This window comes from Scyliorhinus torazame, chromosome 1 (genome assembly GCF_047496885.1).
Source record: "Scyliorhinus torazame isolate Kashiwa2021f chromosome 1, sScyTor2.1, whole genome shotgun sequence".
NCBI classification, from domain to species: domain Eukaryota; kingdom Metazoa; phylum Chordata; class Chondrichthyes; order Carcharhiniformes; family Scyliorhinidae; genus Scyliorhinus; species Scyliorhinus torazame.
Window position 1 is genome coordinate 16857355 of NC_092707.1, and position 26148 is coordinate 16883502.

At 48.4% G+C, this 26148-nt stretch overlaps 1 protein-coding gene across 5 annotated transcripts in view; it reads right to left on the reverse strand.

The window, feature by feature from the left end:
• tango2 (transport and golgi organization 2 homolog (Drosophila)) overlaps nt 1-26148 on the reverse strand; it is a 368109-nt gene that overhangs the window by 246041 nt on the left and 95920 nt on the right. The window contains exon 1 of one of the 5 annotated variants that reach the window (XM_072470833.1): nt 14601-14736. The exons of the other annotated variants lie outside the window; for them this stretch is intronic. The gene's annotated coding sequence lies outside the window, so the exon portion shown is untranslated. Of the gene's footprint in view, nt 1-14600; nt 14737-26148 lie in introns of those variants that run through there. 5 annotated transcript variants of the gene reach the window in all.

Genomic DNA, 26148 nt, shown 5'->3' on the forward strand with positions numbered 1-26148 from the left:
GCCACCCCCTAGGTTATCAAATTCCATGACATGACTTTGGACAACATGAACCACCTTCCACACCTTTGGTAGCCTAGTGTCAACAAGGCAACACATCGACGATGAGGTTCAACATAGTTTTCAGTGTGCCAGTGAGCATTCAGTGGTCTGAGGAAGAGCATTTGAAGGTGATGATGTCCGATCTGGCACCAAGCTCATGATCTACAGATCTCGCGGTCTTGGCGATGTCGGCCTTGATACGGTTGAACGCCTGGTGAGCCTCGGCCGTCAGTGAGAAAGCGGTGGATTGAATGAGTGGGCGGGCCTTGTCCGCATAGTTTGGGACCCACTGGACGTAATACGAAAAGAACCCCAGGCATCGTTTGAGGGCCTTGGGGCAGTGGGGAAGGGGGAGTTCCATGAGGGGGCGCATGCGATCGGGGTCGGGCCCTAGAACTCCGTTCTGAACCACATAGCCGAGGATGGCTAATCGGTTCGTGCTGAACACACGCTTCTCATAGAACATAGAACATAGAACAATACAGCGCAGTACAGGCCCTTCGGCCCACGATGTTGCACCGAAACAAAAGCCATCTAACCTACACTATGCCATTATCATCCATATGTTTATCCAATAAACTTTTAAATGCCCTCAATGTTGGCGAGTTCACTACTGTAGCAGGTAGGGCATTCCACGGCCTCACTACTCTTTGCGTAAAGAACCTACCTCTGACCTCTGTCCTATATCTATTACCCCTCAGTTTAAAGTTATGTCCCCTCGTGCCAGCCATATCCATCCGCGGGAGAAGGCTCTCACTGTCCACCCTATCCAACCCCCTGATCATTTTGTATGCCTCTATTAAGTCTCCTCTTAACCTTCTTCTCTCCAACGAAAACAACCTCAAGTCCATCAGCCTTTCCTCATAAGATTTTCCCTCCATACCAGGCAACATCCTGGTAAATCTCCTCTGCACCCGCTCCAAAGCCTCCACGTCCTTCCTATAATGCTGTGACCAGAACTGTACGCAATACTCCAAATGCGGCCGTACCAGAGTTCTGTACAGCTGCAACATGACCTCCCGACTCCGGAACTCAATCCCTCTACCAATAAAGGCCAACACTCCATAGGCCTTCTTCTCAACCCTATCAACCTGGGTGGCAACTTTCAGGGATCTATGTACATGGACACCTAGATCCCTCTGCTCATCCACACTTTCAAGAACTTTACCATTAGCCAAATATTCCGCATTCCTGTTATTCCTTCCAAAGTGAATCACCTCACACTTCTCTACATTAAACTCCATTTGCCACCTCTCAGCCCAGCTCTGCAGCTTATCTATATCCCTCTGTAACCTGCTACATCCTTCCACACTATCGACAACACCACCGACTTTAGTATCGTCTGCAAATTTACTCACCCACCCTTCTGCGCCTTCCTCTAGGTCATTGATAAAAATGACAAACAGCAACGGCCCCAGAACAGATCCTTGTGGTACTCCACTTGTGACTGTACTTCATTCTGAACATTTCCCATCAACCACCACCCTCTGTCTTCTTTCAGCTAGCCAATTTCTGATCCACATCTCTAAATCACCCTCAATCCCCAGCCTCCGTATTTTTTGCAATAGCCTACCATGGGGAACCTTATCAAACGCTTTGCTGAAATCCATATACACCACATCAACTGCTCTACCCTCGTCTACCTGTTCAGTCACCTTCTCAAAGAACTCAATAAGGTTTGTGAGGCATGACCTACCCTTCACAAAGCCATGCTGACTATCCCTGATCATATTATTCCTATCTAGATGATTATAAATCTTGTCTCTTATAATCCCCTCCAAGACTTTACCCACTACAGACGTGAGGCTCACCGGTCTATAGTTGCCGGGGTTGTCTCTGCTCCCTTTTTTGAACAAAGGGACCACATTTGCTGTCCTCCAGTCCTCTGGCACTATTCCTGTAGCCAATGATGACATAAAAATCAAAGCCAAAGGTCCAGCAATCTCTTCCCTGGCCTCCCATAGAATCCTAGGATAAATCCCATCAGGTCCCGGGGACTTATCTATTTTCAGCCTGTCCAGAATTGCCAACACCTCTTCCCTACGTACCTCAATGCCATCTATTCTATTAGCCTGGGGCTCAGCATTCTCCTCCACAACATTATCTTTTTCCTGAATGAATACTGACGAAAAATATTCATTTAGTATCTCGCCTATCTCTTCAGACTCCACACACAATTTCCCATCCCTGTCCTTGACTGGTCCTACTCTTTCCCTAGTCATTCGCTTATTCCTGACATACCTATAAAAAGCTTTTGGATTTTCCTTGATCCTTCCTGCCAAATACTTCTCATGTCCCCTCCTTGCTCGTCTTAGCTCTCTCTTTAGATCCTTCCTCGCTACCTTGTAACTATCCATCGCCCCAACCGAAACTTCACACTTCATCTTCACATAGGCCTCCTTCTTCCTCTTAACAAGAGATTCCACTTCCTTGGTAAACCACGGTTCCCTCGCTCGACGCCTTCCTCCCTGTCTGACCGGTACATACTTATCAAGAACACGCAGTAGCTGATCCTTGAACAAGCCCCACTTATCCAGTGTGCCCAACACTTGCAGCCTACTTCGCCACCTTATCCCCCCCAAGTCACGTCTAATGGCATCATAATTGCCCTTCCCCCAGCTATAACTCTTGCCCTGCGGTGTATACTTATCCCTTTCCATCATTAACGTAAACGTCACCGAATTGTGGTCACTGTCCCCAAAGTGCTCTCCTACCTCCAAATCCAACACCTGGCCTGGTTCATTACCCAAAACCAAATCCAACGTGGCCTCGCCTCTTGTTGGCCTGTCAACATATTGTTTCAGGAAACCCTCCTGCACACACTGTACAAAAAACGACCCATCTAATGTACTCGAACTATATCTTTTCCAGTCAATATTTGGAAAGTTAAAGTCTCCCATAATAACTACCCTGTTACTTTCGCTCATATCCAGAATCATCTTCGCCATCCTTTCCTCTACATCCTTAGAACTATTAGGAGGCCTATAAAAAACTCCCAACAGGGTGACCTCTCCTTTCCTGTTTCTAACTTCAGCCCATACTACCTCGGAAGAAGAGTCCCCATGTAGCATCCTCTCCGCCACCGTAATACTGCTCTTGACTAGCAGCGCCACACCTCCCCCTCTTTTGCCTCCTTCTCTGAGCTTACTAAAACACCTAAACCCCGGAACCTGCAACATCCATTCCTGTCCCTGCTCTATCCATGTCTCCGAAATGGCCACAACATCGAAGTCCCAGGTACCAACCCACGCTGCCAGTTCCCCTACCTTGTTTCGTATACTCCTGGCATTGAAGTAGACACACTTCAAACCACCTACCTGAACACTGGCCCCCTCCTGCGACGTCAAATCTGTGCTCCTGACCTCTATACTCTCATTCTCCCTTACCCTAAAACTACAATCCAGGTTCCCATGCCCCTGCTGCATTAGTTTAAACCCCCCCAAAGAGCACTAACAAATCTCCCCCCCAGGATATTTGTGCCCCTCAGGTTCAGATGTAGACCATCCTGTCTGTAGAGGTCCCACCTTCCCCAGAAAGAGCCCCAGTTATCCAGAAATCTGAATCCCTCCCGCCTGCACCATCCCTGTAGCCACGTGTTTAAATGCTCTCTCTCCCTATTCCTCATCTCACTATCACGTGGCATGGGCAACAACCCAGAGATAACAACTCTGTTTGTTCTAGTTCTGAGCTTCCATCCTAGCTCCCTGAAAGCCTGCCTGACATCCTTGTCCCCTTTCCTACCTATGTCGTTAGTGCCAATGTGGACCACGACTTGGGGCTGCTCCCCCTCCCCCCTAAGGACCCGGAAAACACGATCCGAGACATCACGTACCCTTGCACCTGGGAGGCAACATACCAAACGTGAGTCTCTCACGCTCCCACAAAATCTCCTATCTGTGCCCCTGACTATAGAGTCCCCAATTACTAATGCTCTGCTCCTCTCCCCCCTTCCCTTCTGAGCAACAGGGACAGACTCCGTGCCAGAGGCCCGTACCCCATGGCTTACCCCTGGTAAGTCGTCCCCCCCACAAGTATCCAAAGCGGTATACTTGTTTCTCAGGGGAACGACCGCAGGGGATCCCTGCACTGACTGCTTTTTCCCAGTCCCTCTTACAGTTACCCACCTATCTCCAATCTTTGGTGTAACTAATTCCCTGAAACTGCTATCTATGACCCCTTCTGCCTCCCGAATGATCCGAAGACCTTCTCCTTGTTGTAAGTTAGGTTGAGGAATGTGGCGGTGTGGAGAAGTTTGGAAAGGTTAGCGTCGTGGTCCTGCTCGTCGTGGCCGCAGATGGTGACACTGTCCAAAGAACAAAGCAAAGTACAGCACAGGAACAGGCCCTTTGGCCCTCCAAGCCCGTGCCGACCATGCTGCCCGACTAAACTACAATCTTCTACACTTCCTGGGTCCGTATCCCTCTATTCCCATCCTATTCATGTATTTGTCAAGATGCCCCGTAAATGTCACTATCGTCCCTGCTTCCACCACCTCCTCCGGCAGTGAGTTCCAGGCACCCACTACCCTCTGTGTAAAATACTTGCCACGTACATCTACTCTAAACCTTGCCCCTCGCACCTTAAACCTATGCCCCTAGTAATTGACCCCTCTACCCTGGAGAATAGCCTGACTATCCACTCTGTCTATGCCCCTCGTAATTTTGTAGACCTCTATCAGGTCGCCCCTCAACCTCCGTCGTTCCTGTGAGAACAAACCGAGTTTATTCAACCTCTCCTCATAGCTAATGCCCTCCATACCAGGCAACATCTTGGTAAATCTCTTTTGCACCCTCTCTAAAGCCTCCACATCCTTCTGGTAGTGTGGCGACCAGAATTGAACACTATACTCCAAGTGTGGCCTAACTAAGGTTCTATACAGCTGCAACATGACTTGCCAATTATTATACTCAATGCCCCGGCCAATGAAGGCAAGCATGCCGTACGCCTTCTTGACTACCTTCTCCACCTGTGTTGCCCCTTTCAGTGACCTGTGGACCTGTACACCTAGATCTCTTTGACTTTCAATACTCTTGAGGGTTCTACCATTCACTGTATATTCCCTACCTGCATTAGACCTTCTAAAATGCATTACCTCACATTTGTCCAGATTAAACTCCATCTGCCATCTCTCCGCCCAAGTCTCCAAACGATCTAAATTCTGCTGTATCCTCTGACAGTCCTCATCGCTATCCACCAACCTTTGTGTCGTCTGCAAACTTACTAATCAGACCAGTTACATTTTCCTCCAAATCATTTATATTTACTACGAACAGCAAAGGTCCCTGCACTGATCCCTGCGGAACACCACTAGTCACAGCCCTCCAATTAGAAAAACACCCTTCCATTGCTACTCTCTGCCTTCTATGACCTAGCCAATTCTGTATCCACCTTGCCAGCTCACCCCTGATCCCGTGTGACTTCACCTTTTGTACCAGTCTACCATGAGGGACCTTGTCAAAGGCCTTACTGAAGTCCATATAGACAACATCTACTGCCCTACCTGCATCAATCATCTTTGTGATCTCTTCGAAAAACTGTATCAAGTTAGTGAGACACGACCTCCCCTTCACAAAACCATGCTGCCTCTCACTAATACGTCCATTTGCTTATTCCTGATCTCTACCCATATAGCCTCATTGCCCTCTGAGGTGTCCTCCCGTAGTACAGCTGTGATATTCTCCCTAACCATTAAAGCAACTCCGCCACCCCTTTTACATCCCCCTCTATCCCACCTGAAACATCTAAATCCTGGAACGTTTAGCTGCCAATCCGGTCCTTCCCTCAACCAGGTCTCTGTAATGGCAACAACATCATAGTTCCAAGTACTAATCCAAGCTCTAAGTTCATCTGCCTTACCCGTAATACTGCTTGCATTAAAACATATGCACTTCAGACCACCAGACCTGCTGTGTTCAGCAACTTCTCCCTGTCTGCTCTGCCTCAGAGCCATACTGGCCCTATTCCCTAGTTCTCCCTCAATGCTCTCACCATCTGACCTACTGCTCCGGTGCCCACACCCCTGCCATACTAGTTTAAACCCTCCCGTGTGACACTAGCAAACCTCGCGGCCAGGATATTTATGCCTCTCCAGTTTAGATGCAACCCGTCCTTCTTATACAGGTCACACCTGCCCCGGAAGAGCTCCCAGCGGTCCAGATAACGGAAACCCTCCCTCCTACACCAGCTGTTTAGCCACGTGTTTAGCTGCTCTATCTTCCTATTTCTAGCCTCACTGGCACATGGCACAGGGAGTAATCCCGAGAGTCCAGGTACGGGAAAGTGGCCCGCAGCCCGTAGCGGTCAACTATTCGGTCCATCTCCTGTTGGAAGACCGAGACCCTGTTGGTGACGCCAAAGGGAACCCCAAGGAAATGTTAAAGGCGGCCGTCTGCTTCAAACGCAGTGTATGGGTGGACCACCTTATGGATGGGGAGCTGGTGGTAGGCAGATTTCAGGTCCACTGTCGAGAAGACCCGTACTGTGCAATCTGATTGACCATATCAGATATGCATGGGAGTGGGTATGCGCCGAGCTGCATGTACCGATTGATGGTCTGACTGTAGTCAACGACCATCCTGTTTTTCTCCCCAGTTTTCACCACTACCACTTGGGCTCGCCAGGGGCTGTTGCTGGCCTCGATAATACCTTCCCAAAGCAGCCGCTGGACCTCAGACCTGATGAAGGTCCTGTCCTGGGCGCTGTATCGTCTGCTCCTGGTGGCGACGGGTTTGCAATCAGGGGTGAGGTTTGTAAACAGGGAAGGTGGGTTGACCTTAAGGGTCGCGAGGCCGCAAACAGTAAGGGGTGGTAGGGACCCGGCAAATTTCAGGGTTAGGCTCTGGAGGTTGCACTGGAAGTCCTGGCTGAGTAGCAAAGCAGCGCAGAGGTTGGGGAGGACGTAGAGCCGGAAGCCGCTGAACTCTATGCCCTGGACGGTGAGGGTGGCGATGCAGCAACCCCGGATCGCCATGGAGTGGGATCCGGAGGCCAGGGAGATTCTTTGGTTAGCGGGGTGTACCGCGAGGGAGCAGCGCCTTACCGTATCGGGGTGGATGAAGCTCTCAGTGCTCCCGGAGTCCAGACGGCAGGATATCTCGTGCCCGTTGATCTTCACCTTTGTCGAAGCGGTCACGAGGTTGTGTGGTCGAGACTGATCGATCGTGACCAAGGCGAGGCACGGCTGGTCGTTGGCGGTTGCAGATGGTGAGCGGCCCGACGAGGTGCCCGACAGGCAGGGCACCTGAGGCGGGCAAGATGGCGGCGCCCACGGGCCGCATGTGTCCTGGGGCAGGCAAGATGGCGAAGCCCTCGGGCCACAAGTATCCTGGGGCAGCAAGATGGCGGTGCCCATTTGTTCTGAGGGAAGCAAGATGGTGGCGCCCACGGGCCGCACGTGGTCTGAGGAGAGGAAGATGGCGGCGCCCACTGGCCGCACGTGGGGGGTGCCGAGACAATAGCGGCGATTGAGCGGGCCTGGCACACTGCAGCGAAATGTCCCTTCTTGCCGCAGGCCTTGCAGAGCATGCTCCGTGCCGGGCAGTGCTGCTGGGGGTGTTTTGTCTGTCCGCAGAAGTAGCACTTGGGCCGCGCGGCGCAGGCATGGGGTTGGCTGAGGGCGGTTGCTGATGGGGTCCACGATGGGGTGGCCGCTGGCAGGGTCCACGATGCACAGGGGGGGGGGGGGGGGGGGGGGGCGTGCGATCGGGGGCATAAGCCTGTACGTTGCGTAAGGCGACCGTGAGTGCTAGTTTCTTGGTCGCCGCAAGGTCAAGCATGGCTCCTTCTAAGAGGCTCTGGCGGATGTAGGCCAGCCCTATGTCCGTAACGAACGCGTCTCTCATTAGCAGGTTTGAATGTTCAGTGGCCGAAACGGCCTGGCAGACACAGTCTCTCACCAGGGCGAGCAGGGCACGCCAGAAATCTTCCACAGACTCACCGGGAAGTTGGTGCCGTGGATAGGAGGTGCCTGGCGTAGATCTAGTTGGTCTGCAGAGCCTAATTCTCCTTCAGTAGCGCCATGGCCTCTGCGTAGGTAGGCGCGTCCTGGACGAGGGGAAAAACGTTGGAGCTCAGCCGCGTGTACAGAATCTGGAGCTTCTGTGCTTCTGAGATTGGGTCTGGCGCAGACCCGACGTATGCTTCAAAGCAAGCTAGCCAATGTTGGAAGTCTTATTTGGCGTTGTCTGCTTGAGGATGCAGCTGCAGGCAATCCGGCTTGATGTGGAGGTCCATCTCTGAAAAATCTCTGTGTAATAAATTGATGCACTATCAATTGCAACAAGACGAGAGTAGAATGTAATCGAGGCTTTATTACACAGAGATGTGTGGCCTCCTACAGCAGCTTACGAAATGGCTGCTGTTCGGAGAGCACACACATTTATACTCCGCCTACTGGATGGAGCCAGCAGGCAGGGATCTACCCCCGTACCTGTAGTACAGGGGCCTTACCATAATACCCATCTATACAATATAATACAACAGTGGTGACTACCACATTGTTGTTTGCATTTTTGTAGCGAATGACAAAAGCTTAATAAAAATGTTTCTTTAAAAAATTACAGTGAAGAGCCGGTCGTTACGTTGATTGTTCCATTATAAATAATTCATTTCAATAATACTGTCAGAGGCTAGAGGAAGCAAATTTCACTCATTTGTGATTTAGAAAATGCAATTTCCCTTTCCTGAAAAAAAGATCCTGTAGAATTCATGCAAGTTAAAAAGTACCTAGTTTTTCAGAGGTAGTGTGTTTTTGTGATGTCCCCAGCCAGGCTGAAATGGATTATACAAACGCCAAAAGCAAAGTGGGATCTCATCCAGTGACAACTGTCACAGAAAAAGGTAACTCTGACAAAATGAACAGGACATCCAACTTTGCTTTGCTTGCCAAACTAGAACGTATTATGTTCTGGTGGTTGCTGCCGAAAAGCCAATTTTGGTAAACTTTTGACTGCAAAATGTTGACAAGACTTAATTTCTCTGTTTATTTCAATCGGAAATTGTGCACTTCAAATTCAACACTCTTTGTTTCAAAGGCTGGTACAGTAACCAAATTTTGAAAAATTCATGTTCAATATTAGAATTGTTCCAAATTATTTACTCTTACCAATGATTACCAATTTCGAGGGCCGAAGGGCCTGTTCTGTGCTGTACTGTTCTATGTTCTATTTGATCTTGGTTTTGGACAATGCTCGGCACAACATCGAGGGCCGAAGTGCCAGTTCTGTGCTGTACTGTTCTATGTTCTATACCTTCATCTGACTAGCAGAAGGCCGAGAGTGGGGATAAAGGGGTCTTTTTCAAGATGGCAGCCAGTGACTAGTGGTGTGCCTCAGGGGTCTCTGCTGGGACCACAACTTTTCACAATATACATTTATGATCTGGAAGAAGGAACTGAAGGCACTGTTGCTGATGCGCTAAGCGTCAAGAACCACAAAGACATGTGAGACTTTAACTCAGGCTTTAATATACTACATGGGAGGCTTACCCGACACAGACGACCCCAGACAGAATGGGGTCTGTCCCAGAAGAGGTTCTTATACTGACTCCCGGGGGAGTGGCTAAGGCGGAGCTCTCCATGGCCAGGTCGGGTTACCTACCAGTGACCGAACCTCTGCAGAGTTACAGTACAATACACAGTATTACAGGGCCACGTTACGCACAACTATTATATACTATGTACAATGGTAGGGAGGTACAGTGGTGTATCACCACAGTTGCTAAGTTTGCAGATGATACAAACATCTGTAGAAGGTCAGGTAGTATTGAGGAAGCAGGGGGCTGCAGAAGGATTTGGACAGGCTAGGAGAGTGGGCAATGAAGTGGCAGATGAAATACAATGTGGAAAAGTGAGGTTATGTACTTTGGAAGGAGGAATGGAGGCATAGACTATTTTCTAAATGGGGAAATGCTTCGGAAATCAGAAGCACAAAGGGACTTGGGAGTCTTTGTTCACAATTCTCTTAAGGTTAGTGTGCAGGTTCAGGGGCTGGTTTAGCACAAGACTAAAGAGCTGGCTTTTAAAGCAGACCAAGGTAGGCCAGCAGCACGGTTCAATTCCCGTACCAGCCTCCCCGAACAGGCGCCGGAATGTGTCGACTAGGGGCTTTTCACAGCAACTTCATTTGAAGCCTACTTGTGACAATAAGCGATTTTCATTTCATTTCATTCAGGTTCAGTCGGCAGATAGGAAGGCAAATGCAATGTTAGCATTCATGTCAAGAGGACTAGAATACATGGATGTACTTCCGAGGCTGTATAAGGCTCTGGTCAAACCCCATTTGTAGTATTGTGAGCAGTTTTGGCCCCGTATCTAAGGAAGGATGTGCTGGCCTTGGAAAGGGTCCAGAGTAGGTTCACAAGAATGATCCCTGGAATGAAGAGCTTGTCGTATGAGGAACGGTTGAGGACTCTGTGTCTGTACTCGTTGGAGTTTTGAAGGATGAAAGGGATCTTATTGAAACTTACAGGATACTGCGAGGCCTGGATAGAGTGGACGTGGAGTGGATGTTTCCACTTGTAGGAAAAACTAGAACCAGAGGACACAATCTCAGTCTAAAGGGACGATCCTTTAAAACAGAGATGAGGAGGAATTTCTTCAGCCAGAGGGTGGTGAATCTGTGGAACCCTTTGCCACAGAAGGCTGTGGCGGCTAAATCATGGAGTGTATTTAAGATAGAGATAGATAGGTTGTTAGACCATAAGACATAGGAGCGGAAGTAAGGCCATTCGGCCCATCGAGTCCACTCCACCATTCAATCATGGTTGATTTCAACTCCATTTACCCGCTCTCTCTCCATAGCCCTTAATTCCTCGAGAAATCAAGAATTTATCAACTTCTGTCTTAAAGACACTCAACGTCCCGGCCTCCACCGCCCTCTGTGGCAATGAATTCCACAGACCCACCACTCTCTGGCTGAAGACATTTCTCTTAATCTCTGTTCTAAAGTGACTCCCTTTTATTCTAAGGCTGTGCCCCTGGGTCCTAGTCTCCCCTGCTAATGGAAACAACCTCCCTACGTCCACCCTATCTAAGCCATTCATTATCTTGTAAGTTTCTATTAGATCTCCCCTCAACCTCCTAAACTCCAATGAATATAATCCCAGGATCCTCAGACGTTCATCGTATGTTAGGCCTACCATTCCTGGGATCATCCGTGTGAACCTCCGCTGGACCCGCTCCAGTGCCAGTATGTCCTTCCTGAGGTGTGGGGCCCAAAATTGCTCACAGTATTCTAAATGGGGCCTAACTAATGCTTTATAAAGCTTCAGAAGTACATCCCTGCTTTTATATTCCAAGCCTCTTGAGATAAATGACAACATTGCATTTGCTTTCTTAATTACGGACTCAACCTGCAAGTTTACCTTTAGAGAATCCTGGACTAGGACTCCCAAGTCCCTTTGCACTTCAGCATTATGAATTTTGTCACCGTTTAGAAAATAGTCCGTGCCTCTATTCTTTTTTCCAAAGTGCAAGACCTCGCACTTGCCCACGTTGAATTTCATCAGCCATTTCTTGGACCACTCTCCTAAACTGTCTAAATCTTTCTGCAGCCTCCCCACCTCCTCCATACTACCTGCCCCAGGTTGATTAATAAAGGGGATCATGGGTTATGGGGAGAAGGCAGGAGAATGGGGATGAGAAAATATCAGCCATGATTGAATGGCGGAGCAGACTCGATGGGCCGAGTGGCCTAATTCTGCTCCTACGTCTTATATCACTGGTAAAAACTCCAAATTGGATGTTTGTCATGTATACTGCCCAACATTGGAAATAGCTGTGTGAGAATGTGCAGGAAAGTTGGATTTCCCTCAAAATTTAATCTGCTCTTGCCAGTCCATGATTGCAAAGTCCTGCTCCGACTTACACAAGTATATTGAAGGACCATGATACAAGTAGGCATACAGAGGTCGAAACTTCTGCTTGAAGTGGCTACTAAGTTTGCTTTTTAAACTGCACCCCCTCCCCAAAGCTAACATTGGAAAGCCCAAACTATTCTTGGGTTTAGGACCCCTTTCGGACATCACTAGCAATCTGCAACCTGTTGCCAGTCACTGTGACATAAGATGTAGAGGTGGTGTCTGTCATAGAATGTATCATCAGGTGATTTCTGTACCTTTATGGACCTAAATCAAACATTTGCACTTGTAAAGGGTTAATGGTTATGTTGATTAGAGAACGATGATGCAAGCATGACATCAAGGTCAGATGACCAAGAAACTTCAAGGGAGAATGACAATATAGTCTGTGTCCAGAAAATAATGTACTTATCAAGAGGCCTTGGATGTAAATAGCCTAAGTAAATAATTGTAAGAAAAATAAAATACAAACTATTTGCATGTCACTCGTAGATTAAGTAAAACCTCATCAAGCCAGGAGGCAACACCAGTAAAATGAAGTAGGCCAACCATAGTGGCAGTGCTGGAGGCTGCAGTTTAATAAAACTTAAACCACACATTGCTAATCCACAGGTGAAGACCTAGGATCAACTTGACTTTGCAAATAAGAACAAAACTAAGGAGGGGGTTCTCTGTCCCGCCGCACCCGTTTTCTCGTATGGCCCGCCCCCGCCGGCAGCGGGATTATCCATCCCGGCAGCCAATCAATGGGGTTTCCCATTGTGAGCACCCCTATGCCGTCGGAAAATCCACAGGCGTGAGTGTGCTGCTGGCGAAGCGGAGGATCCTGCTGACAGAGAATCCAGCCCTTGGTAGGGGACAGTGAACAGACCACTCATCACGTCTACAACCACTTCCCCCTTTACAGTCCTTCCAACACAGTTTGCAACAAGAGCAACTTGAGGAGCTCTAGTGCTGCAGTTCAAAACATACTTTTGGGCTTACAAGAGAGGACACAAAACAATTGGGGAGGTAGTTGATTGTCCTGGAGTCAAGGAGCCCTTGGCATCCATTAAGGATTTGAGGATCTTCAATAATTACCAGCCCCAAAAAGAACATGATCATTGAATGGAGGAGATTCAACCAAAGGAGTCAAAAGCCAGGCAAATCCATCAATATATTTATTAACAACTTGCATAGGCTGGCCAGTGGTTGCTGCTCCAGAACTTTAAAACATGTCTTAATTTGCAACCGCAATGTAGCCGGTGTGCTTGGCGAGGTGCTATTGGGCATCTTCCAAACCAAGGAAGATTTAATGCTAGAGAAGGCCGAACAATTTACAAGCCAGGAAGCAGAATCAGGGCATACTTTGGAGACATGGTGAGACTTGGGAGGGGTTAAACCGGTATGGAGGCCCAAAGTTGGGGGCCCAGTCCATTTGAAAAGGTCACCAAAACTGCTGAAGGGGCAGGGGAGCCCTTCTAACTATTTTAAAATATTCTCAATGCAGTGCCAAAAGCAATATTGCTGTGAAAGTGCCCAGCAGAAAGAGCCAAATGCTTCCTCTGTCAGGCATTTTAAACAATTCTGCACAACAACAAAGCACAAGTTAAAGGAAAAAATCTGGAACAAGCTTCCAACCATTTCAAGTCCAGGAAATTGGAAATACAGCATTTCAACCTGACAATTTCTTTGGAAAAAAAATCAAAGATCCCACCAAGCAGTTTTGGTCTGTCAAGCTGGAAGTCAAGGACACAGAACAGAATTTAAACGGACACTATGCTGGGGGTCACAATCTGATTTTGAGATCCAGTCATCAAACATAAAGCTGCAGGGGCCAGGAGGCACAGACCTCAAAATGAAGGGTCAGATCACTTCAACCCTTAAACATAAAGATAAAGAAATTAATGAAACTCTTTTAATATCTTGTAGAACCAACAACCGTCTCTACTGAGGGCAGCGTGTTCAGGATTCGGGGTGCGATTCAGTGGAAGTCCGCTGTCGGGTACCTTTTAGCAGGGTGTTTCTTGGCACCTGTAGCGCCCAAAACGTCCTGCTACCCAACGGCACATTGTTGTTTTTTGGCCTTGGGGAGCTTCTTTCTGCCGAGGCTGCACTTAATGATTTCCTGCTGGTAAGCTGTAAGGCTGTTCGCTCTCCCTCTCCGCTTTATTGAATCCCCAGATCGTGCCGGGCTGAGTGAGTTGGGTGATTTGCGATTGGCCCAGCGTGGAGCTCGTCTCGCGATTCACCCATTGCGCCCGTATTGGCACCGTGCGCAGTGGGTGAATCGTGAGATGAGCTCCCCGCCGGGCGCAACGCATTCGCTGAATTGCGCCCTCCGTCTTTTCCAAAGGCGTGATGAAGTAACACAGGATGACAGGGGAGCCATGTTTAGGAATGAATTTCCAAAATTGTTCCAGAGACTGGAACAAAGTCTACTCAAAAATCACTCTACCCCGGCATGCCAAATCCATCTGCTTAATTACTCCTTGGAGGGTACAACACCCACCGATTGAGAAAGTCAAATGCCAAAGTGACAGGATGCTGCTTCAAGGTGACCCCCCCACCACAAGCCTGCCACACTGAAACAGTGAAAATTCTGCCTGTTAACACTCTCCACAGGTGCCGGGTATTTCCAGCATTTTCCGTTTTCATTTCAGATTTCCGGCAGCCACAGTGTTTTACTTCTGTTTCTATTTCTTCTCAAAATGTTATTCTTTTACCTTCAGAATGAGTCCATGTTCCACTCAACCCCTGTAAGCACAGATCAGTTATTTTCAACACCAATTCACACTTCTTCCCATGTTCTGCCAGCTGTTGCTTGGTTACCAAGTCCCATCACTCTGGTTACTGCTGAATGTTCTTCTGTTTGCTGATCAGGACTTTGGTCAGGTTGGTCTGCCGAGACGTATTGCTCTTCTGCACTCCCTGACACAATTTAAATCATTTGTATTGCAAGATCATCCAATTCAGGCAATGATGCAACGTTTGATGACAATTATAAATGACACACGAATTACCACTGAGATAAAAATTAACTACCATTAAGAACTGGTCGTAGGTACACATACATAGAGACATGTAGCTGTTAATGTGAGGCACATAATAAAACACAGTGGTGATTTTTAATTGAAGATCAAAGATTCACCTTCCTTCTCCCCACCATGAAAACAGCTACATGTTGGTATCATTGCAATACAATCACTGTGAGCAGCAGTTTTAAAGCAGGCAATACTACCACAACACAATAATGCCCATTTGAGGCAGCAATCACATCACCTGGTCCCAAGTTGCTGTCTACTCAATTCTTCAGTCAGGTGCCAGAAAGTTCAATAAAACAGCAGAGATTAACGTGGCTTCTGAATTTTTCTGCCGTATTATGAAGAAGACCATTCCATTTTAAGTACACTGATACAAATCTCGAACATAGGAACATTTAGCCCCTCTAGCTTCTTCTCGCCTCCTGTTAAATCATGTTTTTTCAATCAATCGGCCAATATCTGAGAGATATCATCTTAAAGCCAGTTCAGCATCTCCAATTGAAGTCAGGAGTGTAACGAATACTCACTGCAGTAACGTTCCAGAAGCTCAACTTAGTCCACTTGATTTGACAACCTGCCACCGGACTCGATAGCCATCATTGGCAGCAACTCAGCAACATTATTTCTTTTAAAAATAAATGAATTTTGTGCGCCCAATTCATTTTTTTCAATTAAGGGGCAATTTAGTGTGGCCAATCCACCTACCGTGCACATCTTTGGGTTGTGGAGGCGAAACACACACAAACACGGGGAGAATGTGCAAACTCCACACGGCCATTGACCCAGAGCCGGGATCAAACCTGAGACCTCGGCGCCGTGATGCAGCAATGCTAAAGCATGAGAAGGACAAGAACACCAAGATCATAAGTATGCCACTGCATCCAGGTTTTTCTGTTAAGTCGCACGCACACCTTCCTGAATTGGACATGTTTCAACACAACTTCACTGGCGCTGGAATAAAATCCTAGAATTTCCTATGTAACATCACTGTGGGAGCACTGTCACCAGCAGAAGTGCAGTAGTTCTGGGCAACTAGAGATTGCCAACAAATTTGGCATTTCTAGCTTCACTCACATTTATCATAGAATTTACAGCGCAGAAGGAGGCCATTCGGCCCATCGAGTCTTCACCGGCTCTTGGAAAGAGCACCCTACCCATGGTCAACACCTCCACCCTATAAAATGAAATGAAATGAAAATCGCTTATTGTCACAAGTAGGCTTCAAATGAAGTTACTGTGAAAAGCCCCTAGTCGCCACATTCCGGCGCCTGTTCGGGGAGGCTGGTACGGGAATTGAGCCGTGCTGCTGGCCTGTCTTGGTCTGCTTTCAAAGCCAGCAATTTAGCCCTATGCTAAACAGCCCCTATCCCCATAACCCAGTAACCCCACCCAACACTGAGGGCAATTTTGGACACTAATGGCAATTTATCATGGCCAATCCACCTAACCTGCACATCTTTGGACTGTGGGAGGAGACCGGAGCACCCGGAGGAAATCCACGCAGACACGGGGAGAACGTGCAGACTCCAAGCCGGGAATCGAACCTGGGACCCTGGAGCTGTGAAGCAATTGTGCTATCCACAATGCTACCATGCTGCCCAAATGACAACTTGTATTTATACAGCCCCTTTAACATTGCAGAACATTCCAAGGCACTTTACAGGAGTATTACCAAACAAAATTCAAAACCAAAGAGATATTTGGGCAGATGGACAAAAGTCACGAGTAAACTTGAAAATTCTGATTTTTCAGCCCAACAGGCTTATTTAGATATATTTATGTTCCACACAAGCTTGGGTGTGTGCGTGGGTTTCCTCCGGGTGCTCCGGTTTCCTCCCACAGTCCAAAGATGTGCAGGTTAGGTGGATTGGCCATGCTAAATCCACCTGAGTGGATTGCCCTGAGTGTCCAAAATTGCCCTTCGTGTTGGTTGAGTGGGGTTACTGGGTTATGGGGCTAGGGTGGTGTGGGCTTGAGTAGGGTGCTCTTTCCAAGAGCCGGTGCAGACTCGATGGGCCGAATGGCCTCCTTCTGCACTGTAAATTCTATGATTCTATGATTCAACCCAACAGCATATTATTTCATACTTGTTGCTTTCCAATAAGATTTGCTTGTTTTCCTCTGGCTAGTGTCTATGCAAGTATCTATATTTTAATAAGTTTGTTATGGTAGTGTTTAGCAGCACTGCGCCTCATAAAAAGCAGGGGAAATGTCAAATTGGCCAACCTTTCGGGCAAACTGAGGGCAGCACGGTGACGCAGTGGGTTAGCCCTGCTGCCTCACGGTGCCCAGGTCCCAGGTTTGATCCCGGCCCTGTGTGTGGAGTTTGCACATTCTCCCTGTGTCTGCGTGGGTTTCGCCCCCACAACCTAAAGATGTGCAGGGTAGGTGGATAGACCACGCTAAATTGCCCCTTAATTGGAAAAAATGAATTGGGTACTCTAAATTTATTTTTTTTAAACCCTGAGGACAAACTGAGCCAAACAAAAACAGACCTGGGCCGAGATTCTCCAAAATCCAGCTAAGTGCTGACGCTGGCGTAAACACCGGAGTGTTTCACGTCGGCGTCAACAGGCCTCTTGGCCCAGCGATTCAATGGCCCACAGGGAGCCAGCACAGCGCCGGAGTCAGCGCCGATACGTGGCCCTGCACTGCCGGCCCGGGTCCGCGCATGGTGGCCATTTCCATGCCGGCGCATGTGCATGGTGGCTGTTCATGTGGCGGCGCCGCGCAACATGGCGTAGCATCACAGCCGTCCCGCACGTGGCAATAACGTGGAGGAGGTGTTGTTCTTTATTCTTATTGATTGTGGTCCATGGGTCAGAAAGTCGAGGATCCAGTTGCAGAGTGAGGAGCCAAGTCCGAGGTTTTGAAGCTTTGATATGAGCTTCGCTCATTAAATAGGAGTTTGATGTAGGAGTCCTTGCTGTCGAGATGCACCAGGGATGACTGTAGGGCCAGGGAGATGGTGTCTGCTGTGGACCGGTTGTGGCGGTATGCAAATTGCAGTGGGTCTAGGCATTCTGAGGGTATGGAGTTGATGTGCCTCATGACAGAACAAAGAACAAAGAACAGTACAGCGCAGGAACAGGCCCTTCAGCCCTCCATGCCTATGCTGACCATGCTGTCCACCTGAACTAGAATCTTTTAAACTTCCGGGGTCCGTATCCCTCTATGCCCATCCTATTCATGTATTTGTCAAGATGCCCCTTAAACGTCACTATCGTCCCTCCTTCTACCACCTCCTCCGGCAGTGAGTTCTGGGCACCCACTACCCTCTGTGTAAAAAACTTACCTCGTACTTCTCCTCTAAACCTTGCCACTCGCACCTTAAACCTACGCCCCCTAGTAATTGACCCCTCTACCCTGGGAAAAAGTCAATCACTATCCACTCTGTCTCTGCCCCTCATAATTTTGTAGACCTCTCGAAGCACATCATTACAATCGATGTCAGGGCCACCGGACGGTAGTCATTGAGGCACGTTGCCTGGTTCTTCTTTGGTATCGGTATGATGGGGGGTCTTCTTTAAGCAGATGGGTACCTCACGAACGGAGTAGGGAGAGGTAGAAGATGTCCGCAAACATATCTGCCAGCTGGTCTGCGGAGGATCTGAGTGCATGTCTAGGGACCCCGTCCGGACCCGTCGCATTCTGAGGCTTCACTTTCAGAAAGGCCGATCTTACTTTAGAAGCTATGACGGTGGGTATTGGTGTGTCCGAGGCTGCTGGGACAGTTGACAGCGGTTTGATGATTTCCTGCTTGAACCGAGCATAGAATGCATTGAGTTCATCGGGGAGGGGTGCGCTGCTGCCGGAGATACTGTTCGGCTTCACTTTGGAGATATATTTGGTGAACAGTTAGTAAAAGCTGTAGCATAAAATAATGTGTCAGGGCTTTGGAGTTTAAAAAAAATAACTGTTTAATAGTGGTACTTGTGAGAAAAAAACAATTGCCCATACATGGCTTTTATTATGTTATTCACATTAAAAAAAAATTTAAATTTAGCAATTTCGTTTTACCAATTAAGGGGCAATTTAGCATGGCCAAGTCACCTACTTTGCACATCTTTGGGTTGTGGGGGTGAAACCCAGCAGACACGAGGAGAATGTGCAAACTCCACACGGACAGTGACCCGGGGCCAGGATCGAACCTGGGATCTTGGCGCCGTGAGGCAGCAGTGCTAACCACTGCACCACCGTGCCGACCTTATTATATCATTCACATGCTAACTGCATTTGTTTCTGGCTATCCAACTAGATCCAAAATTATCCCCAAAGATTATCTTAACTAAAAATTTAATATAATCAAAACATGTTAATTTTCTGTCTGGCCAGGATAGTCACTCCTGTTCTCCCAGGGATTCCTGCTGGAAGTATGTGCATAACTGGCAGGCAGTTGACTGAAACTAGGATGAGGTTTCTATGATCAATCAAGACTCACACAAACATATCGCTACTTGGTAAAGTACAGGATGACCTTGAAGTGAATCCGAGTGAGCAGGTGGGAAGAGCTCAAAATCAAATAAGCCTTTAAAAAAAGATTCAAAATGCTGGAAATAATATTAGTTAAAAATCTCAACATGAGAGTGAAAGACTAGTTATGCACAGCCTACTTATATTATTCTACATGTTTCATTAGCTAAACAATTACAATTCTTGTCCTGCTTCTAAAATGGTAATTGCTTCCCCTTTGATTCAAATGTATGCACATGTCCTAAGAGAGCTAGTGGACAATCTGCTTCCAGCACTCTGCCAATTGCCAACTGTGCAATATAAACTGTACATGAGCAGTCTGGATGCTGTTCCTTTTTCGGATGGGGTTGGTGAGGGAAAAAAAAAATCTATTTTGTCCAATCCTTTATTTTCGGAATTGGGAACTTAGTCTTTTGCCAGACTGCGTGCAGGAACTGGTTTCTGTACAAGTTTATTCAGCAGAGCAACACCCACATCCCAAGAATGGATTAATGTGGTAAAAGGTTAAGGATCAGATTAAGAAACAAACAGTTAAAACAAATGGTAAAACATTTATATTGTGCTCAGTCTTCATGCACTGATGTTGTGCAGTATTGCAGGCCAAGAGGTGCCTATGAGCTACTTTGAAACTGCTGCCAGTGCTGAACTGTAATTAAGCACAGAGCTGCTCTGGGCTGAATCACTTGGCGCATTTCCCTTCAGTCCTGAGTGGAAGGCCTTTGTGCAGCATCTCCCTCGCCAAGGCTTGGCTAAAATCAGGAACTTGCCTTGGGTGCAGCTATATATAAACACATATTAGACTTCCTGACCTGAAACCAGTGATAAAATGCAGCAACAACACAAATACAAGTACTTGACCAACTTGGCAATTACTGCAGTTTTAAAAGCTTAACAGTATATTGTGTCATGCTGTATGGAGTGGCACAGTAGCACAGTGGATAGCATTGTTGCTTCACAGCTCCAGGGTCCCAGGTTCGATTCCCGGCTTGGGTCACTGTCTGTGCGGAGTCTGCACATTCTCTCTGTGTCTGCGTAGGTTTCCGCTAGATGCTCCGGTTTCTTCTCACAAGTTCCGAAAGATGTGCAGGTTAGGTGGATTGCCCATGCTAAATTGCCCTTAGTGTCCAAAAAGGTTAGGTGGGGTTGCTGGGTTACAGGGATTGGGAGGAGGTGTGGGCTCTGTCCAAGGGTCGGTGCAGACTTGATGGGCTGAATGGCCTCCTTTTGCACTGTAAATTCTATGAATCTATGTACTGTAATTGCACATTTAAAATCTAAACAAAATGAATATTGCACATTTTGACACCGTGGTGGTTCGGGCCTTGGGTGACTGTGTGAAGTTTGCAAGTTCTTCCTGTGTCAGAGTGGATTTCCTTCGGGTGCTCTGGTTTCTTTCGACAGTCCAAAGATGTGCAGGTTAGGTGGGGTTATGGGGCTAGGGCGAGGGAGTGGGCTGAGGTAGGGTGCTCTTTCAGAGGACCGGTGCAGACTCGATGGGCTGAATGGCTTCTTTCTGCATTTTAGGGACTCTATGGATTATGACCAAACTAAAAAAAGCTTTAACACAAAAACAAAGTCCTGCAGATGTTAGAAATCCAAAATAAAACCTGGAAGAACTCATCAGGGAGCATCAGTGAGAGAAAAACAGAATTAACAGGTTGAGATTATCATTTTGACCTGATGCTGCCTGACCTGCCAAGTTTTCCCAGCTTGTTTTTGTTTGTATTACAAAGAGCTCTAGTCCAGAGTATTGTGCCCAGTTCTGGTTATTGAGACATTCCAGCACAGGGAGCTTTAGCATTGTGGAGAACACTTTCAATGTTTACTCCCAAGGTCTTTCTTATGAGGGAAAAACATGAGCTTGGAATCTCAGAAGTAGGTAATATCATAACAAAGGAATAAGGGTGAATAAGGTAGATAAATAAAATTTATGGAGCCATAGAATTTCAACAGTGCAGAAGGAGGCCATTCAGCCCATCGAGTCTGCACCAAACCTCCAACAGGAGCACCCCAACCAGGCCCTGCAATATCCCTGTGTGATGAACGGTTACTGCCTTGTCATCATGTAAGGTGATATCCCCTTTAAGACCGGGCTTGGAACCCTGGGGACTCCGCCTCTGGCTCCGCCCATCTGTGAGCCATATATAAGGGGCTGCCCTGTGGGCTATGCAGCAGTTAGCACATGTCTCAGCTCTAGCATAGTTCTTAGTCTATTAAAGCCTTCTTTACCGTTTACATTCTTTTTTTTTTTTAATAATATTTTATTGAAAATTTTTGGTCAACCAACACAGTACATTGTGCATCCTTTACACAACATTGTAACAATACAGATAATAATGACCTTTTTAAGTTTAAACAAAAACAACAACAAATAAATAAATATTAAATAACAAAAAAATAAAAACTAGCCCTAATTGGCAACTGCCTTGTCTCAGGCCACCCCCCCCCCCCCCATCCCTCCCTCCCCCCCCCCCCCCCCCCCCCCCAAGTCCTGGGCCGCTGCTGCAGCCTTCTTTGTTCTCCCCTATCTATCTTTCCGCAAGATATTCGACGAACGGTTGCCACCGCCTAGTAAACCCTTGAGCCGACCCCCTTAGGACGAACTTAATCCGCTCTAACTTTATGAACCCCGCCATATCATTTATCCAGGTCTCCACCCCCGGGGGCTTGGCTTCTTTCCACATTAGCAATATTCTGCGCCGGGCTACTAGGGACGCAAAGGCCAAAGCATCGGCCTCTTTCGCCTCCTGCACTCCCGGCTCTTGTGCAACCCCAAATATAGCCAACCCCCAGCTTGGTTCGACCCGGACTCCTACTACTTTCGAAAGCACCTTTGTCACCCCCATCCAAAACCCCTGTAGTGCCGGGCATGACCAAAACATATGGGTATGATTCGCTGGGCTTCTCGAGCACCTCGCACACCTATCCTCCACCCCAAAAAATTTACTGAGCCGTGTTCCAGTCATATGTGCCCTGTGTAATACCTTAAACTGAATCAGGCTTAGCCTGGCGCACGAGGACGACGAGTTTACCCTGTTTAGGGCATCTGCCCACATCCCCTCCTCAATCTCCTCCCCTAGCTCTTCTTCCCATTTCCCTTTTAGTTCGTCCATCATAGTCTCCCCTTCGTCTCTCATTTCCCTATATATATCCGACACCTTACCGTCCCCCACCCATTTCTTTGAGATGACTCTGTCCTGCACCTCTTGTGTCGGGAGCTGCGGGAATTCCCTCACCTGTTGCCTCGCAAAAGCCCTCAATTGCATGTACCTGAATGCATTCCCTTGGGGCAACCCATATTTCTCGGTCAGCGCTCCCAGACTCGCAAACTTCCCATCCACAAATAGATCTTTCAATTGCGTTATACCTGCTCTTTGGTGAGAACGGCAATGGGGCTGTCACCATAGCCTGCAGGCTGGTCCCCCTACAGGACGCCCTCTCTAATCTCTTCCACGCCGCTCCTTCCTCCTCTCCCATCCACTTACTCACCATTGAAATATTAGCGGCCCAATAATACTCACTTAGGCTCGGTAGTGCCAGCCCCCCCCTATCCCTACTACGCTGTAAGAATCCCTTCCTCACTCTCGGAGTCTTCCCGGCCCAAACAAAACCCATGATACTCTTTTCTATCCTTTTGAAAAAAGCCTTCGTGATCACCACCGGGAGACACTGAAACACAAAGAGGAATCTCGGGAGGACCACCATCTTAACCGCCTGCACCCTCCCTGCCATTGACAATGCTACCATATCCCATCTCTTGAAATCTTCCTCCATCTGTTCCACCAACCGCGTCAAATTTAGCCTGTGCAATGTGCCCCAATTCTTAGCTATCTGGATCCCCAGGTAACGAAAGTCTCTTGTTACCTTCCTCAACGGTAGGTCTTCTATTTCTCTACTCTGCTCCCCTGGATGCACCACAAACAGCTCACTCTTCCCCATGTTCAATTTATACCCTGAAAAATCCCCAAACTCCCCAAGTATCCGCATTATTTCTGGCATCCCCTCCGCCGGATCCGCCACATATAGTAGCAGATCATCCGCATATAAAGATACCCGGTGTTCTTCTCCTCCCCTAAGTATTCCCCTCCATCCCTTGGAACCTCTCAGCGCTATCGCCAGGGGCTCAATCGCCAGTGCAAACAGTAATGGGGACAGAGGACATCCCTGCCTTGTCCCTCTATGGAGCCGAAAATATGCCGATCCCCGTCCATTCGTGACCACACTCGCCACTGGGGCCCTATACAACAGCTGCACCCATCTAACATACCCCTCTCCGAACCCAAATCTCCTCAACACCTCCCACAGATAATCCCACTCCACTCTATCAAATGCTTTCTCGGCATCCATCGCCACTACTATCTCCGTTTCACCCTCTGGTGGGGCCATCATCATTACCCCTAACAACCTCCGTATGTTCGTGTTCAGCTGTCTCCCCTTCACAAACCCAGTTTGGTCCTCATGAACCACCCCCGGGACACATTCCTCTATTCTCATTGCCATTACCTTGGCCAAGACCTTGGCATCTACATTGAGGAGGGAGATTGGTCTGTAGGACCCGCATTGTAGCGGATCCTTTTCCTTCTTTAAAAGAAGCGATATCGTTGCTTCTGACATAGTCGGGGGCAGTTGTCCCCTTTCCTTTGCCTCGTTAAAGGTCCTCGTCAGTAGCGGGGCGAGCAAGTCCAAATATTTTCTGTAAAATTCAACTGGGAATCCGTCCGGTCCCGGGGCCTTTCCCGTCTGCATGTTCCTAATTCCTTTCACCACTTCTTCTACCGTGATCTGTGCTCCCAATCCCATCCTTTCCTGCTCTTCCACCTTGGGAATTTCCAGCCGATCCAAAAACTCCATCATTCTCTCCCTCCCATCCGGGGGTTGAGCTTCATACAATTTTTTATAAAATGTCTTAAACACTTCATTCACTCTCTCCGCTCCCCGCTCCGTCTCTCCATCTTCGTCTCTCACCCCCCCCTATTTCCCTCGCTGCTCCCCTTTTCCTCAATTGGTGTGCCAGCAATCTGCTCGCCTTCTCTCCATATTCATACTGTACACCCTGCGCCTTCCTCCATTGTGCCTCTGCAGTGCCTGTGGTCAGCAAGTCAAATTCCACATGCAGCCTTTGCCTTTCCCTATACAGTCCCTCCTCCGGTGCTTCCGCATACTGTCTGTCCACCCTCAAAAGTTCTTGCAACAACCGCTCCCGTTCCTTACTCTCCTGCTTCCCTTTATGTGTCCTTATTGATATCAGCTCCCCCCTAACCACCGCCTTCAACGCCTCCCAGACATCTCCCACCTGAACCTCCCCATTGTCATTGAGTTCCAAGTACTTTTCAATGCATCCCCTCACCCTTAAGCACACCCCCTCACCCGCCATTAGTCCCATGTCCATTCTCCAGGGTGGACGCCCTCTTGTTTCCTCCCCTATCTCCAAGTCTACCCAGTGTGGGGCATGATCCGAAATGGCTATAGCCGTATATTCCGTTCCCCTCACCCTCGGGATCAATGCCCTACCCAACACAAAAAAGTCTATGCGTGAATAGACTTTATGGACATAGGAGAAAAACGAGAACTCCTTACTCCTAGGTCTACTGAATCTCCACGGGTCCACCCCTCCCATTTGCTCCATAAAATCCTTAAGCACCTTGGCTGCTGCTGGCCTCCTACCAGTCCTGGACTTCGACCTATCCAGCCTTGGTTCCAACACCGTGTTAAAGTCTCCCCCCATTATCAGCTTTCCGGTCTCTAGGTCTGGGATGCGTCCTAGCATTCGCCTCATAAAATTGGCATCGTCCCAATTCGGGGCATACACGTTTACCAACACCACCATCTCTCCCTGTAATTTGCCACTCACCATCACGTATCTGTCCCCGTTATCCGCCACTATAGTCTTTACCTCGAACATTACCCGCTTCCCCACTAATATAGCCACCCCCCTGTTTTCCGCATCCAGCCCCGAATGGAACACCTGCCCTACCCATCCTTTGCGCAACCTAACCTGATCTATCAGTTTCAGGTGCGTTTCCTGTAACATGACCACATCTGCTTTAAGTTTCTTAAGGTGTGCGAGTACTCGTGCCCTCTTTATCGGCCCGTTAAGCCCCCTCACGTTCCACGTGATCAGCCGAGTTGGGGGGCTTCCCACCCCCCCCCTTGCCGGTTAGCCATCATCTTTTTCAAGCTTCTCGCCCAGTTCCCACGCAGCTGTATTTCTCCCAGACGGTGCCCCCCCGCCCATCCTTTCCCGTACCCACTCCCCCCTTTCCCCAGCAGCAGCAACCCAGTAATTCCCCCCTCCCCCCCCCCCCCCTGCTAGCGTAATTACTCCCCCCATGTTGCTCCCAGAAGTCAGCAAACTCTGGCTGACCTCGGCTTCCCCCCGTGATCACGGCTCGCACCGTGCGGCGCCCCCTCCTTCCTGCTTCTCTATTCCCGCCATAATTATCATAGCGCGGGAACCAAGCCCGCGCCTCTCCCTCGGCCCCGCCTCCCATGGCCAACGCCCCATCTCCTCTCCCTCCCCACCTCCCCCCATCACCACCTGTGGGAGAAAGAAAAGTTACCATACCGCAGGATTAATCATACAATCCCTCTTCGCCCCCCCCCCACTCGTCCCACCACTTTGTCCAAACGTTCATTTTCGTAGTCCAATCATTCCAATTTTTCTTCTACAATAAAAGTCCACGCTTCATCCGCCGTCTCAAAGTAGTGGTGCCTCCCTTGATATGTGACCCACAGTCTTGCCGGTTGCAGCATTCCA